Genomic DNA, 18669 nt, shown 5'->3' with positions numbered 1-18669 from the left:
CAAAATTATAAATGCTAAGGCTTCTACACACTTCAACGCTGTTTTCAAAAACAAGAATAAAGGGGCGTCTATGGGGGCTCAGTCTGTTAAGCGTCCGACTTCGGTTCAGGTCATGATCTCACAGCTCTCGGGTTCCAGCCCCACATCGGGCTCTGTGCTAATAGCTCAGAGCCTAGAGCCTGCTTCGGACTCTGTGTCTCCCGCTTTCTCTCTGCCCCTCCCCAGCTCCTGCTCTCTCTCTCTCTCTCTCTCTCTCTCTCTCTCTCTCTCAAAAATAAATAAATAAACTTAAAAAAAAAAAAAGAATAAGAAGGCCCATTCTCTAAATGTCAACCATTTCCAACACCCCCCCTTCCCCGGGTCGTCACTGATAGGAAGACGAAGGATGGCCATTTAATGTTTTAAGAACACTCTCTAAGCCACATTTTGTACTGCTTCTGCATGTGGAATGTTTATTTGCTAAGAAAAAACTCATTTTATTCCAATCATATGTTGTCTCGGTTCTATTTCCTAGAATGAGCAGGAGGAAACTGAATAAAATATCACTGCGTTTCCCATTTTCATTTTTTCTGCATGAGGTTAGCGGTGACGGGAACCTGGTTTTCAAAGCAATTGCATCTGTGGCAACTGGCCGGGTGTCTGAGACTGCCGGTCCCCAGCTGGCCTCGAGGTAGTCGCTGAAGCAGTGAGCTGTGGCCAAGACCTTTTCCTGATTTAGCTGTTATTCCAGAGAGGAAACCCACATAAGGAAGGATCATAGCAGAGGCACTGGCAACCGATTTTTTTGTGAGGGAAAAGAATAGCGGGTGTGGGAATAGGGATGCTGAGATTGAGGATTTTAATCACAGATTTTTTTTTCCTCTTCAGAATTGCACAGCAGCAAAGTGAGCTGAAAGATAGGTTGAGGTTTAGCTATTGCTAAATCCGAGAGATAATGGAAGAGAGCCCCTCACCCTCTCTCTTTCCCCTGCACACATACCCACCTCCCTCCAACGCCCAGCTATTTCTGCCCAAGATTTTTGCTTTCACTTTGGAGGAATATTTTCTTATGTCAGGTGCACAAATACAATTATGAAACACTGCGTGTTTCTCTAGTCTCGTGGCAAAGCTACCTTCGTGCTAAAACAAAAGAAAACGCGGTGGTTTTGTTTCCCTGCAGGTAGATCAACACTAGTTGCTGAATTTACTATTCTCTAAATTGTTTAATGGCAGTGTTTTTCGGAGTCTTCATAAAAACCAACCTCATTTAGCCAGAATACAGTCCCTAATTGAAGTAAATCTTAACGTTGCCCAAAGTGATTAAAGATAAGTGAGTCTATAGTTTGACTTACCCTATTTGAAATTCTTCTCTGTCCACAAAGTATATATAAATCTTTATGGAATGACCTATTAACTGCCTGCTGCTGGGACCAAGCTTTGGGCTTTGTTTCAGCTATAAAATAAGGTCACTCTGCTTTTCGTAAAAACTTATGTAGCCGTTTTGGTAATTAAAATCTACAGGGTCCTGAAGAGATGATATATTCAAACCTCTAAAAAATAATGTGGAAGCTATAAAATTACAAAAGGAAAAGGGATACCAGTCCCCTATTACTACTCATCAAATTATACATCAGTAATGCAATATTTATGCCACACTGAAAAGAAAAAAAGAATTTCAAAAAGTTTTCTTAAAATTTTAAATCCAGGGGCACCTGGGTGGCTCAGCCGGTTGAGCGTCCGACTTCAGCTCAGGGCACGATCTCACAGTTTGTGAGTTCGAGCCCCACGTCGGGCTCTGTGCTGACGGCTCAGAGCCCGGGGCCTGCTTCAGATTCTGTGTCTCCCTCTCTCTCTCTGCTCTCCCTCTGCTCACATGCTCTCTCTCTCTCAAAAATCGATAAAGATTTAAAAAAAAAAATTTTTTTTTTAAACTTTAAATACAAGTCCTGGGGGCACCTGGGTGGCTCAGTCAGTGAAGCGTCTGACTCTTGATTTCAGCTCAGGTCATGATCTCACGGTTCGTGAGTTCGAACCCCACATCAGGCTCTTGTGCTGACGGTGCAGAGCCTGCTAGGGATTCATTCTCTCTCTCCTTTTCTCTCTGTTCCTCCCCCGCTTGCATGTGCACTCTCTCTCTCTCTCAAAATAAATAAGTAAACTTAAAAAAAAGTTTAAATCAAATCCTGAACCACTTGTTGTCTGGCAGAGCCACTCCGCTACAGCAGGGCACCTCTAGAAAGAACCACATTTCAGAGGACATCATTCAAATCCCTAAATAAATTCATTGATACCGCCAGTCAGTAAGCCAAGACTCAAAGGGGACCAACTTGGCCTTTAATGTGGGTTTTTTACACCCTCTGAAAAGGCAGCATCTAGGTGAGACCAAACAAATGCTTTACTCCTCATGAGATTCCAGGGTTCCCAGGGACCAGGATTTTTTTTTTTTTTAAAGATACTCTTTGGGTCAAAAAACATGAGTCCAAATCTTTCAGGTTTTTATAACAGGTATAACAACAGGACCACGTCAGGCAAGATACTTAGCCTTGCTCAGCCTCATTTTAATCACTTCGGAAACAAACATAATCGTAATTTATATTATGAATCATAAGCTTGTTATTAAGTATTAAAAACAATGGTGCCTATTAAAGAGAGCACTGAGCATAGTTCTGGCACCTGCCAAGTACTTAAGAAATACGCGGTATTCAAACCTGAAAAAGACACTGCAAAACAAGAAACCTACAGGCCAATATCTCTGATGAACATAGATACAAACATCCTCTCAACACACTATTAGCAAATCAAATCTACCGATACATTAAGAAAATCACTCATCGTGGTCAAGTGGGATTTATTCCAGGTATGGAGTTCAAGAGTGGTTCAATATTCACAAATCAATTGATACATCACATTAACAAGACAAAGGACAAAAACCATACGAGCACTTCAATAGATGCAGAAAAAGCATTTGACAAAGCACAACATCCATCCATGATAAAAACTCTCAACAAAGTAGGTTTAGCGAGAACAGACCTCAACATAATAAATGTAAATGTTAATAAATGTATGAAAACTCCGCAGCTAACATCATAGTTAGTGGTGAAAAATTGAAAGCTTTTCCTCTAAGACCAGGAACGAGACAAGAATATCCACTCTCTCTCACCACTTTTTTTTTTATAAGTTTATGTATTTATTTATTTATTTATTTCTTCTTTTTCTAATGTTTGCTTATTTTTGAGAGAGAGAGAGAGCAGGCAAGGGGCAGAGAGAGAGAGGGAGACACAGAATCCGAAGCAGGCTCCAGGCTCCGAGCTGTCAGCACAGAGACTGATGCGGGGCTTGAACACACAAGCAGTGAGATCATGACCTGATCCGAAGTCGGATGCTTAACCGACTGAGCCACCCAGGTGCCCCAAGTTTATTTACTTATTTTTAGAGAGACAGAGAGACAGAGAGACAGAGAGAGTGAGTGGAGGAAGTGCAGGGACAGAGGGAGAGTGAGAATCCCAAGCAGGCTCCACACTCATCATGGAGCCCAACACGGTGCCCAATCTCACAACCATGAGATCATGACCTGAGCCAAAATCAAGAGTCAGATGCTTAACTGACTGAGCCACCCAGGCACCCCTTCACTCTCACCACTTTGATTCCACATAGCACTGGAAGTCTTAGGCATAGCAACCAGACAAGAAAATAAAAAAGAGACAAGAATAAGAGAAATAAGAACTCAGAGATATTTAAATAAAATAAGAGGGGCGCCTGGGTGGCTTAGTCGGTTGAGCGTCCGACTTCGGCTCAGGTCAGGTCTCGCAGTCCGTGAGTTAGAGCCCCGCGTCAGGCTATGTGCTGACTGCTCAGAGCCTGGAGCCTGTTTCAGATTCTGTGTCTCCCTCTCTCTCTGACCCTCCCCCGTTCATGCTCTGTCTCTCTCTGTCTCAAAAATAAATAAACGTTAAAAAAAAAAAATTAAAAATAAATAAATAAATAAATAAATAAATAAATAAATAAATAAATAAAATAAGAGACGTCCACATTGGTCAGGAAGAAGTGAAACTTTCATTATTTGCAGATGACATGACACCGCCTATAGAAAACCAGCAAAGACTCCAGCAAAACTACTAGAACTGATAAATGAATTGAGTAAAGTCACAGTATACAAAATTAACATAAAGAAATCTGTTGCATTTCTGTATACTAACAATGAGGTAGCAGAAGGAGAAATTAAGAAAACAATTTTATCCACAATTGCACCAAAAATAATAAAATACATAGGAATAAACTTAACCAAGGATATCAAAGACATGTACTCCAGAAACCATAAAACATTGATAAAAGAAATTGAAGATGACACAAACAAATGGAAAGATATTCTCTGATCATAGATTGGGAGAACGAAAATTGTTAAAATGTCCATACTACTCAAAGCAATTTACAGATTTAATGCAACCCCTATCATAATACCAACAGCATTTTTCACAGAACTAGAACAAATAATCCCAACATTTCCAGGCAACCACAAAAGACCTCAAATAGCCAAAGCAATCTTGAAAAAGAAGAGCAAAGCCAGAGGTATCACAGTCCCAGATTTCAAGATCTACCACAAAGCTGTAGTAATCAAAACAGTATGGTGCTGGCATAAAAACAGATACATAGATCAGTGGAACAGAATATAAAGACCAGAAATAAACCCACAATTAAGTGGTCAATTAATCTTTGACAAAGGAGGCAAGAATATGCAAAGGGAAAAAGACAGTCTTTTCAATAAATGGTGTTGGGAAAACTGGACAGCTACATGCAAAAGAAGGAAACTGGACCACTTTCTTACACCATACCCAATGATCAACTCAAAATGGATTACGGACTTAAATATGAGACCGGAAATTATAAATTCCTTGAAGAGAGCACAGGCAGTAGTCTATTTGACATCAGTTGTAGCAACAATTTTCTAGATATGTCTCCCTTGGCAAGGGAAACGAAAGCAAAATTAAACTACTGGGACTACACTGAAATAAAAAGCTTATGCACAGCAAAGGAAACCATCAAAAGAACCAAAAGACAACCCACTGAATGGAAGAAGATATTTGCAAATGCTATATCCAGTAAGTGGTTAATATCCAAAATATGTAAAATCTCCAAAATATATAAAATCCAAAATATATATCCAACATATATAGTATCCAAAATATATAAAATCCAAAATATATATCCAAAATATATAGTATCCAAAATACATAAAATCCAAAATATATATCCAAAATATATAATATCCAAGATATATAAAAACAACTCAACACCAAAAAAAAACCCCAACTAATATAATTTAAAAATGGGCAAAGGAACTGAATAGACATTTTTCCAGAGAAGACGTACAGGTGGCCAAAAAGCACACGAAAACATACTCAACATCACTAATCATCAGGGAAATGCAAATCAAAACCCCAATGAGATATCACCTCCCACCGGTCAGAATGGCTACAATCAAAGACACAAGAAATAACTAGTGTTGGTGAGGATGTAGAGAAAAAGGAATACTCATGCATTGTTGGTGGGAATGCACATTGGCTTAGCCACTGTGGAAGACAGTATGGATATTCCTCAAAAAATTAAAAATAGAATTACCAGAGACCTGGCTCTCTACCCAAACAAAACGAAAACACTAATTCAAAAGACATGTGCACCCCTATGTTTATTGAAGTATTATTTACAATAGCCAAGATATGGAAGCAACCGATGTCCATCATTAGATGAATGGATAAAGAGGATGTGGTATACAACAGAATATTATTCGCCATAACAAAGAATGAAATCATGCCATTTGCAACAACCTGGATGGGCCTAGGGGGTGTAATGCTAGGCGAAATAAGTCAGAGAAAGAAAAAATACCATACGATTTCACTCATACGTGGAATTTAAGAAAAAAAAAACAAAGAAAAGAGACAAATAATAAACAGACCCCTAAATACAGACAACAAACAGGTGGTTGCCTGGGGAGGTGGTTGGGGAATGGGTGAAACAGACAAAGGGGGTTAAAAGTACACTTACCTTGATAAGCTGGGAGACATGTATACAACTGTTGAATCGTTATATCGTGCACCTGAAAGTAATATAACACTGTATGTTAGTTATACTTGAATTAAAGAAATGTGTAAATAAAAGCATTATAAGGAAAGTAGGCAAGTAGTTTTAGTTCCATTTTACAGATGGGGAAACTGAGGTTCAGAGAGTTTAAGTGATGATGTGTTGAATTAGAAAATAAACAGTGAGGCCAGGATCCCAAATGAGTGGTCTAGTGATACAGTAGCCACTCCTGAGTGATATGGGCTAGAATTTGCCCCTTGTAATTGGTTATTCTGCAAATCCCCAAAGGGCAGATTAGCCCAGTCACAAATGGAAGCTGCTGCAACGCCTGCCTGGCTCTCCCTCCTCCCCGCTCTCCCTCACCTCCTCCCCCCGAAGAACAGCCCTGCTCCTCAAGGTAGCACAGACCAAGCAGAGCAGTAGTCTCTCAACCCTTGTCCTGACAATTGCCCATTCTTGAGTTCGGTGAGGTGCCCCCAGAAAGTAATGAGATCCATTTTAATTAGAGTCTAGATTTCTGGCCCTCCCTCTCCTTCCCCTACGTCTCTTCCCCTTCCACTTTCCTTCCTTTTTCCATCCCTTCTCTTTCTCCTCCTCCTCTCCATCCTACCTCTCCTCCTTTTCCTCCTTCCTCCCTCTCACCTTCTTTTTCCTCTCCCCGCCCCCTTCCACATCTCTGTCATCCCACAGTAACTATGATAGTGATTACTATCATGCTCCCACCTAGAAGGTCCAAGAGTCTTGGATGCAGACAGACCTGAGTTTGAAACCTGCTCTCATACTAGGTGTGCAACTTTGGGCAAATTAATTCATCTCTGAGACTACATCTCCTCCTTCTAGAACAGGACAGATGATAACAAGTACCGGTAATAACGCAATTGATAATAACACTGATAGGCACACTGTGCGTGTCAATACAGGTCATTTTTCTCCTTGCCCAGTCCTACCATCTGCCCCCTCCTCTCCCTTCATGCCCAGCCTTCAATCTCAGGATTGTGTTCGTCTTCCCATGTAACTCTGCCCACGTGGAGGGAGCACACTGCTACACCAGCAACTGCCTTCTGTCTGGTGCTCATGGCAGTAATGTTTCTCACAACAACTTTACCAGCCTTCTGGTGGAGACTTCAATCCTTTGTGGGTTTGGTTTGGGCTCTTCAACTGACTTTGCTGGCAAAATTTTGGAACATTGACAAGCTAGGGACGGATCTTGCAGCCTGACAACTCAGTGGAATAAGGTGTCTGAGGGCACAGCCAGCCTCGCCTCCCCAGGCATCACACCAGCTTCTACCCATCATCATTTTGAATGTCAACTTCATTTACCGGCTGGATGTGCTTGGGCGAGTCATTTAATCCTGTTGAGTCAGTTAACTCCTCTATAAAGTCTACCTGCCTCACAGGGTTATGGTGAAGATCATAGGCTGCAATTCACTATATAAGTGTAAACTATTATTATTTTAAATGTTACATGAAAATTGAGGATGTATTGTCTTGTTTTTTGTTTTTTTGCTAATGTTTTTGTTTATATTTGAGACAGACAGAGACAGAGCATGAACGGGGGAGGAGCAGAGAGAGAGGGAGACACAGAATCCGAAGCAGGCTCCAGGCTCTGAGCTGTCAGCACAGAGCCCGACGCGGGGCTCGAACTCACGGACCGCGAGATCGTGACCTGAGCTGAAGTCACACGCCTAACCGACTGGGCCACCCAGGCACCCCGAGGATGCATTGTCATCTGTTTCATTCTGTCGATGTGAGAACAAACCAAACTTGGGAGGGACTTTGAAAATTCAGAAAATCACGTGTGGAACGGTACTTGAGGAACTTCATTCGAAGCTTACAAATGTTTTATATATTGACATATTTGTCATTATGCATATAGTAAGTATATTATTATATGTTTGCGTTTATTATATTGAGTCACTGTGGCAGAATGGCAGAATTTTTTAAAGCAACAAAACGCATTTTATGTTAGTTAGCATATGCGTAGCTTCTGATGCGATCTAAACATCGCATCTACCTTGAGCTTTATTGCTCTTCTATTTATTTACCCTGCCTCAATCATTAGAAATTATTTTCTGAGGCGTAAATGGTAACTATAGGAGCCCCAAGTGACCCATCTTCGCTTTGCTCTAAACTAGATTACACAGCGGAAAAGCAAAAGGTACTGAATACCAATGCTTTGGGTTTCGAATTTTATCACTCTCTCTGGTCACTGAACCTACCAGTTATAAATTATATTTTATTACCCTCTAGAAAAACACAAATTTAGCGATGGGCAATTCACAGTCCACATACAAAACAGCTCTCTGAGAAGTAAAAATTTAGTGGGACAAATTCCCATTTTCTTCCGGGGGGGGGGGGTAGGAGAGGGAGGACGAGGGAGGTGTTTGTTCCAAAGCAGCTGAAATATCTGACTTACCAGTGGGTCCTGTCCCCCCAGCCAGCTAGTTTGATTCTTCGGTGACCCGAGGGTGAGCAATGAGAGGCCTCCGCTGGCCTGTTCTCCCACAACCCCTCCCTCTTCCCGAAAGAGCAGAGGTCAAGGAAGAGAAGGTAGAATGGCCTATGGTGGCAGCTCACAGGCTGACTTTGGAGAACGTTCTGCATTTCCACTCCTGCTCATCTCTCCTGGATGGGACATCATTTCACGGCAATTTTCAGTCTCTAAAGAGCTTTGCGCCCTCCGTCTGTTGGTCGTCTTTGTTTCCACTCAAACATAAGTTCATCCTTTTGGCTTCTTTCATGCTTTGCTTTGTTTATTTCCGCTCGCTTCTGTGTCACCATTGTGCCAATCCACTCTGTAGACCTTTTTTAGACCTTCTTTCTCTGATTCCCCGTGCTCTTTCTATTGCCTTCCAGGTGGACGGGGCTTACAACATCTTGGGAGGGTCAAGAATTGTGTTTCCTAAGGGATACGGCACACGAACTGTGATTTGGGCTTAAGTGGCCCCGGGGACGATTATCACTGGTACACAGACACCAACATTAAATAACGCTGAGTCACATAGTGGAAGAGTTATTCCGTTTCCAATTCTCTCTCAGTCCTGCTGATTACTTCAAGGGAAGAATTTCCATTTGGTCCTTGTGTGTCTATCAGTCGCTAATATCCCTATTGAAAAGAGAGAGCAGGCCTCGGCCAAGAGCCTTTGGCGTGTAAGTATCTATAGCTCCAGTTTGATGGCATTACTTTGGTTTTATTACATAAATACTTGTTTTTATTTTTGCCTCCTATTTATGGCAAGTGATAGCGGTTTTGTTTTTATGGTCATGACATAAAGTTTCTTCTTTAAAAAGCTATATGTAAGTGCAAAGTACACATCAGTTTAAAGAAAAACATTAAGTGAAGTATAAACAAATGGAAAAAAGGTTGAGGATGGGAATGACCGAAGTTTGGGAAATGCCAGCCTACAATCATTCTGTCAATTTTTGTTATTTTCTTACTGCTTTAGTTTTTTTAGGGCTTTTTTTTTTAGTTTTTCTGGTTCTAGTTGTAGTTTTCAAAGTGTGTTTGTGAATTGCCTCTAAGCCTAGACACAAGTCAACCTACTTCCAAATTTCTCCAACTGAAATCATACACGGACTACCTCATAGTGTCTTTTAATTGCCTTTAGTCATAGGGTTTTCACAAGCCTCTCCTCAAAGAGCCACTGAAAATCACTGATGTTCCAGTAGGCACTCTGGGATGAGTATCGTGTGGAGTGGTCTGGTTCAATTAATCTATGCATCGTGCTAAAATCTACACCAGTTTTTTTAGCCCATGTTCCCCCTCTGCCACGAAGAGGCAGATGGGCCATGGGACTTTAAGACTTTGACATTTCTTAGGGGCGCCTGGGTGTCTCAGTTGGTTAAGCGTCCAACTCTTGGTTTCAGCTCAGGTCACGATCTCACGGTCCGTGAGTTCAAGCCCCATATTGGGCTCTGTGCTGATAGTGTGGAGCCTGCTTAGGATCCTCTCTCTCTCTGCCCCTTCCCTGCTCATGGTCTCTCTCTCTCTCCCCCTCAAAATAAACTTAAAAAAAAAAAAAGACTTTGACATCTATTAATTAGGAATTATTCAAGGTGATCTCATTAATCCCAAGCAATGCAATCTTTACAAACTTTTCTTCAAAGGGAAAAGGGTCGTGCAACTCTCTCTCATGCTGTTTTCTCCGAAAACCATGTAGTCTCATTCGCAGAAAGGGAAAACTGGGTCTTAGGGAAATACATTTCCTCAACCTCTCTTTTCACCCGGCACGGCACTCTCTAAGATTTCTTGGTTTATTCTTGGGGCCCCAGCTGGCACATCATCTACAGTAGAAACCTTTGGCTCTTTCCCAAGCCTGTCGTCTGTGGGCTTCTGTCAGTGGGGCTACATGGGGAGAACTTCTGGATCTCTGTTCCATCCTGCTGTGCACAGTGCAGAGCAAGCACTTAGAATACACTGGAGCAGATTTTTATCCAAGCAGCTTCTCCATGGTCCTGCCTTCTCATTTGAGACACAGAGCCACTGCCATCCATATCTACCCCTTCCTTTTCTTCAGGAAAGCCCAAGCCTTGCACTCAGAGTTCCAAAGTGGGTAGGGAATTAGGTATGTTAAACAAACACTCCTAACCTACCCAATGCTTGCAAAAGGCAGGGGGTCAGGTGTAGGGCAAGGAATGATTGAGAAGTAATAATTGCTTGTGATTCACTGTCCTGCACCCCCTGAACACCCGATCCCTCCTGTACCTTTCTCCTCCACCCTGGAGTCCAGAAACCTCTGTACCCCTGATGACTGCTATTGGGACGGGCGGAGCCAGCTCCTGTCTTGGGCCCCTTTGCCGCCTCTGACTCTCTGTGATGTGGCCTTTTTGCATGTGGCCTCACTGCCTACCCTGATAGCCCATTAAAGGGTGGTTGTGTTTTGCAGTTTTCTGGGCACAGCTCCTGCATTTTTTCTTGGAAGACCGAGCCTCATGACTGGCAAGAGGCCACCTGTGGATCTTCTCAGAAGCTATAGAGCTGAGGTCAAGCTTCTGCCTGTTCTGGGTGTTCCAGTTCATCCGGGTGACCCCTTACTTCTTGTCCCAGTCTTAGTAGCCAGAGGGAAACAGGAACCGATTCTTGGATTGGCAGTTGGGGTCGAAATAGTCTAATCAAGGCAGCCCCAATAATTGCGTGTGGACAGCCTGACCCGCACCTTCGTCTCTACCATTTCCCATCGTGGCGTCTCCAGGTTTAATAAGTAAGCTTTTTCCTTTCTCTTGTTTGGCTCAGTGGTGATTTAGCAACTCTGCCCGTGCAGCGCTTCAGTTGATAACACTCCCAAACACCAGCTCAAGTGATCTCAAACATTTAGCCACTCTCACCGAAGCGCCCCATGACTTAGGAGACGTATGAGACCTCGGTTGTCAAGGCTCCAGGCTCTCCATTAACTTCCTTCAGTTTGTTGTAAACGCTCATGAAGTGCTTTGCACAACGCATGACACCTGGTAAGCAGTCAGTTCAGGAAATGGGACCCGTCGTCATGGTTGTGTTTGATGTTGTTATTATTGCACTTGTGGCACCTGGCCATTTTTGGAAATCCCTGAGTGGATTTCCAGAGCCAAGGCTTAAATGTTTGTCCCCCTAGTGCTGTGGTAATACTCTTGAGGAACACACCAGCTTTTGCCCCTGACCGTCCAAGGCTTCCACAGGGAGCTTATGTACACATGTGGTCTGCTTACGTTTAAACCCATTGGGTGACCTTTTATCCAAGGACTCTCGTCCTGTCTGACATTTGCTGTCTGGTTTGATGTAGGAAGAGGTTCAGTCTCTACAGAAGTTCAGTATTCAGTGTAGAGAAGACAGGGCTGAAAGACTACTTTCCAGATACTTAACTCTCCAGTGAATGCAAAATAACTAAGCTCTAGGAAAACAGCATTTGCTTTTTCTTCCTTTCTGAAAAGCTTGCCAAGCGCTTTATCCCTTTCCAGGGTCCTTAAAGAAGCTTGTTCAGTGTTTTTCATTTCAGATTCTTCACTATCCTCGGGCATTCACAAACAAACTGAGAACACACCTATGTCCATGCATTGGCCTCCTACAAGATCACTGCCATTTCCAAATACCTATGGACTGTAACTCTTAGAGGTCCTTGATACATATGTGTGCAGCATTAGGACTCACAAGAATCCTGGAAGGAACCCTAGAGTGTAACAACATTGAGACTTCACCAACCTGTGAGGCCTTCTGGGCATTCATACAGAAATTGCGATGGCTCTGACCACACCCTTCTGCCTGATTTGCCATCAGTCCTGTCTTTCCTGGCTTCCCCTCTTTAACTGTTTCCATGAGTCCCTGAGAGTGTCTGTACACAGCCTGTCCTGCTTGCTAATGAAGTTGGCCCTGAGAAACTACACACCTTGATGATGGGTGCTTAGATCGCTCTCCTTTGCTCTCTTCCTCAAGCTTCCGGGTGGGATGATCACCTTGCCCTCGCTGTCTCCTCCTCATCTCTTCCTGTGTCATTGTCAGGATTCTAAGACAGGGGTCTTTTTGGAAGCGGGAAGAATATTCCCTCAGCCATCTTCCCAGGGTCATGCTCAGTGAAGGACGTCCCACAACAAAGCTGCCTGAGCCCCGAAGCGTTACAGCTCTTTGATTACGCTGTTCTTTCAACACACACACACACACACACACACACACACTGAGGTTCCATCACAAAGCAAAAATGACTAGATTGGGTTGGGTCAATGGCCTTCCTAAATACCTATCTTCCTATTGTAAAACCTCAGCATAATTCAAAAGGTCTCATTAGAAAACGACTAAATGACTATGGAGAATTAAAGTACAGCTCTACATACACAAAACAAGTCTGTTGCTCATCGCCTCTAAGCTCAGTTTTGGCATGCCTAAAAAAAGTAGCTTAATGGAGGAGATGCACTTTGCCAATATAAATGTAACACACCCAGAAATTCCCCTGTAGACCTCTAACCAAGTTCCTAATGTTTCCTACATTGATACATTCCATAATTTTGCAGAGAGAAGTCACATGAATTCAGTCACAGCTTCCCTGCAACTAAATATCCTCTAAAAATAGCAAAGTAGCCCATGCCTCGGTGGCTCAGTGGGTTAAGCCTCCAGTCAACTCAGGTCATGATCTCACGGTTCATGAGTTCAAGTTCAAGTTCAAGCCCCACATCCCCAGGCCCCGTGCTGACAGCTCAGAGCCTGGAGCCTGCTTCAGATTCTGTGTCTCCCTCCCTCTCTCTCCCCCTCCCCTGCTCATGCTCTGTCTCTCTCTCTCAAAAATAAAAAAATATTTAAAAAATTTAAAAATAAAATAAAATTAAAATAGCAAAGTAGTACCTTACACCGAAAATCCAGTTTCACCAGAAATCAAATAGATTTCACCTGCTTTTTCAAGTTTTTGCTTTCGTCCCTCTTCTGTGACTGAACCCCAGCTGGGAGAAGGAAAAACAGGGGGCTCTGGGGATCGGGTTGCTCAAGGCCGTCAACTGAGCTCTGTGTCAAACAGGCTACACATTGCACTTTTGTGTCTGTTCTTTCCATTTTCGAAGCCTCAGACAAGATGTCACATACTTCCCTACACTAAGGTCCCTGAGTAGTAATTTGGAAAGTGCTCGTTACTGAAGACCAGGAGGAAACAAACAGTCCAGGGTATAGAATACTGATGCCAGTCCTGGTTGTTGATTGGCTGTCAACTATCACTTGAGGTTGTCAGGCAAGATGGATGCAAAGAGACATGCCAGGCCGTGCGATCCTGTATCACCAGCAGGGATTTTGTCCAAACCCTGATGCAGTCCTCGAGTGAGGTCTACATTTTGCCTTTTTTTTTTTAATTTTTCTAAATGTTTATTTATTTTTGAGAGAGAGCAGGGGAGGGGCAGAGAGCAAGGGAGACACGGAATCTGAAGCAGACTCCAGGCTCCGAGCTGTCAGCACAGAGCCCGATGTGGGGCTCAAACTCACGAACTACAAATTCATGACCTGAGCTGAAGTCAGAGTCTTAACTGACTGAGCCACCCAGGTGCCCCCCTTTTGTTTCCTTTTTAAGGGACTAAAGTTTGCTGTACAAAACTGTAATTTTTATGTAATCAAAATTATCAATCTTTTCCTTTATAACTTCTGGATTTTCTGTTATATTTAAAAAAGTCTTGCCCATTCTAGGACTATAAAAATACGCATCCATGTGATCTAGAATGTGATTTCATGTTTTACATGTAAATCTTTGATCCATCTGGAACTTATTTTGGTAGAAGAAGTAAGATAAGGATACAGTTTTAGCTGCCTTTTTCTCCCCAAATGGCAAATCAGTACATCCAATTACCATTTATTGAATAATCTACCTTTTAAAGGAGTGCTTTAAAAAGCAATTTCTTGGGGCGCCTGCGTGGCGCAGTGGGTTAAGCGTCCGACTTCAGCCAGGTCACGATCTCGCGGTCCGGGAGTTCGAGCCCCGCGTCAGGCTCTGGGCTGATGGCTCAGAGCCTGGAGCCTGTTTCCGATTCTGTGTCTCCCTCTCTCTCTGCCCCTCCCCCATTCATGCTCTGTCTCTCTCTGTCCCCAAAATAAATAAACGTTGAAAAAAAATTAAAAAAAAATAAAAAAATAAAAAATAAAAAGCAATTTCTCCATATACATCCTAAATATGATGCCATTTATAAAAGTTCCATATATGCACTTATGAAAGTTCTATTGAAAACATAACACCAGAAATATCTGTGTGGTTGTGGACACTTGTTTAAACCTCCCTCCCCAGGTCTGTCTGTCTACCTATAAAAATAGAGATAATAGTATCTACCTTGAAGTTTTCTTGTGAAGATTTTTAAAAGTATATAGTATGTAGATGTATCTACCTCAATAAATATGAGTTTCTTTCTGTTCAATTTTCTGTAATAAAGCCACACGGGTCCTCAGCTAGAATAAAACTCCAACTTGGGCATAACACCAAGACTCTATTTTTATTTCCTGAGTGTATGGACGTAGCATAGGGAGCCATGCCTTTTTCAACAGTGACACATTCGTTTTCCTCTCTGGTCAACATCTAAAGAGGCACCCTATTTAATCTTCTTGAGATACCAAACTTCTTCTTTTCAGTTCCACAACTATTTCAGCAGGGCGTGATGCCAGGGACAAGTGGTATCGGGCAGATCAGAGTTTGGATTCCAGTTCTGCCACTTACCCAAGTATGTGGCCGTTCTTGGCAAATAATTTAAAGAGGGAAGGTGAATAATAGCCCCTATGTCATAGGGTCTGGATAGGATAAATAAAAATCTTCCTGGAGAGCAAACTCCATGAATGCAAGAACTCCACCTTGTTAATCACAGTATCTCCAGTCCTAGAATAATGTCTAGGGTGCAGGTGGCACTTACTATATCAGTATTGAAGGAAGGAATGAGGGAGGAAGGAAGGAAGGAAGGAAGGGAGGGAGGAAGAAGGAAGGAAGGAAGGAAGGAAGGAAGGAAGGAAGGAAGGAGAAAGGAAGGAAGGAAGGAGAAAGGAAGGGAGGAAGGAAGGAAGGAAGGAAGGAAGGAAGGAAGGAAGGAGAAAGGAAAAGAAAGGAAGGAAGGAAGGGAGAAGAAAGGAAGGAAGGGGGAGGAAGGAAGGAAGGAAGGAAGGAAGGAAGGAAGGAAGGGAGTTGAAGCATTTTGCAAGGTGTCTAATTAAGTGAGCTGGGAATGCTTAACTACAGGCACAGGTCAGAGGTAGCAGAGACATGGTCCCGCCTCCAAGAGTTATAGTCCAGATCTGAAAACTAAGGTGAGTAGCGCTTACATATGAGGTATAATGAAACACATAGTGTAATACAAGCACAAAGTGCCTTGAAGACAATTGGGAATTCTCCCAGTGCAGAATTAGGGAAACGCTTTATAGAAGAGGGTTACGTTTAAGCTGGACCTTAGAAGAAAATAGATTTTCTTAGGATAGATTTTCCAGGTTGGGCAAAAAAGACAAAATTTGGAAACGATTTGGCATATTCCAGGACCAGAGCCTGGAAGGTGTGAAGAGGGTGCAAGTCCAGTAGGAGAAAGAGTAGTTAGAAGGTAAAATACCATGGCCTGGAACATTCTGCTATGATGTTTGAGACAACACAAACTTGAAAGTTTTTGAGTAGCCCAGTCATGGGAACAGGCATCATTTATTATTTGTATTCATTATACAGAAATCAGTAGGAAGGATGGATTAGGAGGCGGGGAGGCACTTGAAAGCTATTGTAACCGCTCAGGGGAAAAGTCATGACAGTCTAAAGGAAGGAGTCGTGGAGGAGACGGAAAGAAGGAGAGACTTGATAGTGACAGGGGGGGTCAGTGTCCGATGTAGCTGAGAGGCTGTTGGGCAACTACACTGGTGACGGTGATGTTTCCTGATGTCAAGAACCCATGAGGAGACACAGAGTCAGTTAAGTCTTGGAAATGTCGAGCTTAAGGATGTCTTTTTGATACTCCGCTAGAAAGAGGCAATTGACGCCCCAAAATATGTCAGAGCAGAAGAAACGGAGGTGTGTCGGCAATGCTTCATCGTTAATGAGATGATCAAGGTTGCTTTTCTAAGATGTTTACGCTCAACGTAATATCTGGAAATGGAACCATCTCCTACTAATGGGGAAAGAAATTATTTAATAAATAGTGTGGGTGAAATTGGCTGGCTATTCAGTCAAAAAAAAAAGCATGGCACCCCATCTCACACTGTACACAGAATAAATCCCAAATGGTGTAAATGTGGAGTTGAAAATATAAAACAGAAAAAATATTTAGGTGAGGAATATGTATGCATCTAATTATATATCCACATATGTGTCCATAGACACAGATTCACATAAACACATTTATGTCTAAAATTATTTCCATTTCTCTCTATATGTATTGATTTGCGAGCTCACACCGCTGCCTTTAATATCAGTTCAGCACCACAGGGTTCCTTTTGTTTCTCCCATTCCTTATTTCTAACTCTCTTTTTTTTAATATTTATTATTTTGAGAGAGAGTGTGTGCATGTGCACACCAGTGCACACAGGTGGGAGAGGGGCAGAGAGAGAGAGAGAGAGAGAGAGCATCCCAAGCAGGCTGCAGGTTCAGCACAGAGTCTGACACGGGGCTCAGTCCCACGAACAGTCTGAGCTGAAATCAACAGTCAGATGCTTACCCGACTGAGCCGCCCAGGCGCCCCCCTTATTTCTAATTCTCTTATACAACAGTAAGAAACTTGGCTCCCATTATTTTTAGTATTTTTATTTATTCTATCGATTCCCCTGTATGTTGGCTGCCCCTTTCCCTGAAGAGAGTCCTTCTCATCCTGCTTGGGCTCTGACACCCCCCACCAGACCACCCGTCTGAATAAATGTCTACATGCTTTGCCCCATATAGTGGCTTTAGGACTGGATTGTTCAGAAGGGGAGAGGGAAGAGGAAGAGGAAGGGAAGGGAGGAGAAAGAGAAGACCCTTCTGATCTTTGCTTATTGCCCATGTATCAGCGGGGTTCACCTTTGCAGTCAGGGTCCCACGTACCTTGAGGCACCATAGTGTGACCTGGCCTAACCCAGGCAGCCCAAGATTTTGTTGTTGGTTTTTTTTTTTTTTCAACGTTTATTTATTTTTGGGACAGAGAGAGACAGAGCATGAACGGGGGAGGGGCAGAGAGAGAGGGAGACACAGAATCGGAAACAGGCTCCAGGCTCCGAGCCATCAGCCCAGAGCCTGACGCAGGGCTCGAACTCACGGACCGCGAGATCGTGACCTGGCTGAAGTCGGACGCTTAACCGACTGCGCCACCCAGGCGCCCCTGTTGTTGTTTTTTAGAACATATGTCCAAGTGATCTGTTTTAAATGGGACACTACCTTAAAGTGAAGATATAATTATCAATGTACTGCCCATTGGTGAAAAGAGAAAACAAACACTCTGATTGCCAAAATCTTACCATTACGTATAGGTTGGATTCCGTTCCATTCAACTACCATTCATCAAACGCTTTCTGTGCCTAAGCATTCTGGGAAAAGTAAGGAAGTATTTCCCAGGGCATCACTGATGTCCAGAAGTTTACAACCCCACTGGGGAATTTAAACGCAGAGACTTGAAGCAGATAAGAAAAATCAAAAATAAGCGTTTCAACACAATATGGACGCAAGCCGGTGCCAGATCCCTGCTCCTCCTGGATCCAAGTGGATGAAGACAAGCTTTCTGCAAACCTGTCTTACCCAGGGCTGGGCCCTGACAGAGTTAGCTACTTTGGTTGGGCAGTTTGAAGACGTAGTTAAAGGGAGACAGCCTGTAAGGGCAAGGCTCTTTCAAAGGGCGTTTTGTCATAACTGCTTCTTCCCACCAACTGAATAAAAATTACTACCATCCCCTGTTATGTGCAGAACCATCTTCAAATCCTGATGGATCATTGCCCCATTCCCAAATAGAGCAGAGTATATGATCCCAAGGCCTCCAGCATTCAGACTCTAAAGGAGAGCATCTCCTAGAAAAATGAACATGAGGACTCTAACAGCCTCCCCTTTCATTTTGTTGCATACGCCATACAAATTCCTTTCTAGAAGTGATAGGCAAAAGAGCAAACATCACTCATAGTCTTACAACTTTTAGAACAAATACTTCTGGAAATTTCTTTCTATGTATTTGTGTTATCTCCGTAAGTTATCTAATCAATGGCTGTGTGTC

Source organism: Prionailurus bengalensis, chromosome C1 (assembly GCF_016509475.1).
Source record: "Prionailurus bengalensis isolate Pbe53 chromosome C1, Fcat_Pben_1.1_paternal_pri, whole genome shotgun sequence".
Classification (NCBI taxonomy): domain Eukaryota; kingdom Metazoa; phylum Chordata; class Mammalia; order Carnivora; family Felidae; genus Prionailurus; species Prionailurus bengalensis.
Note: the sequence above shows the minus strand (reverse complement) of the source record.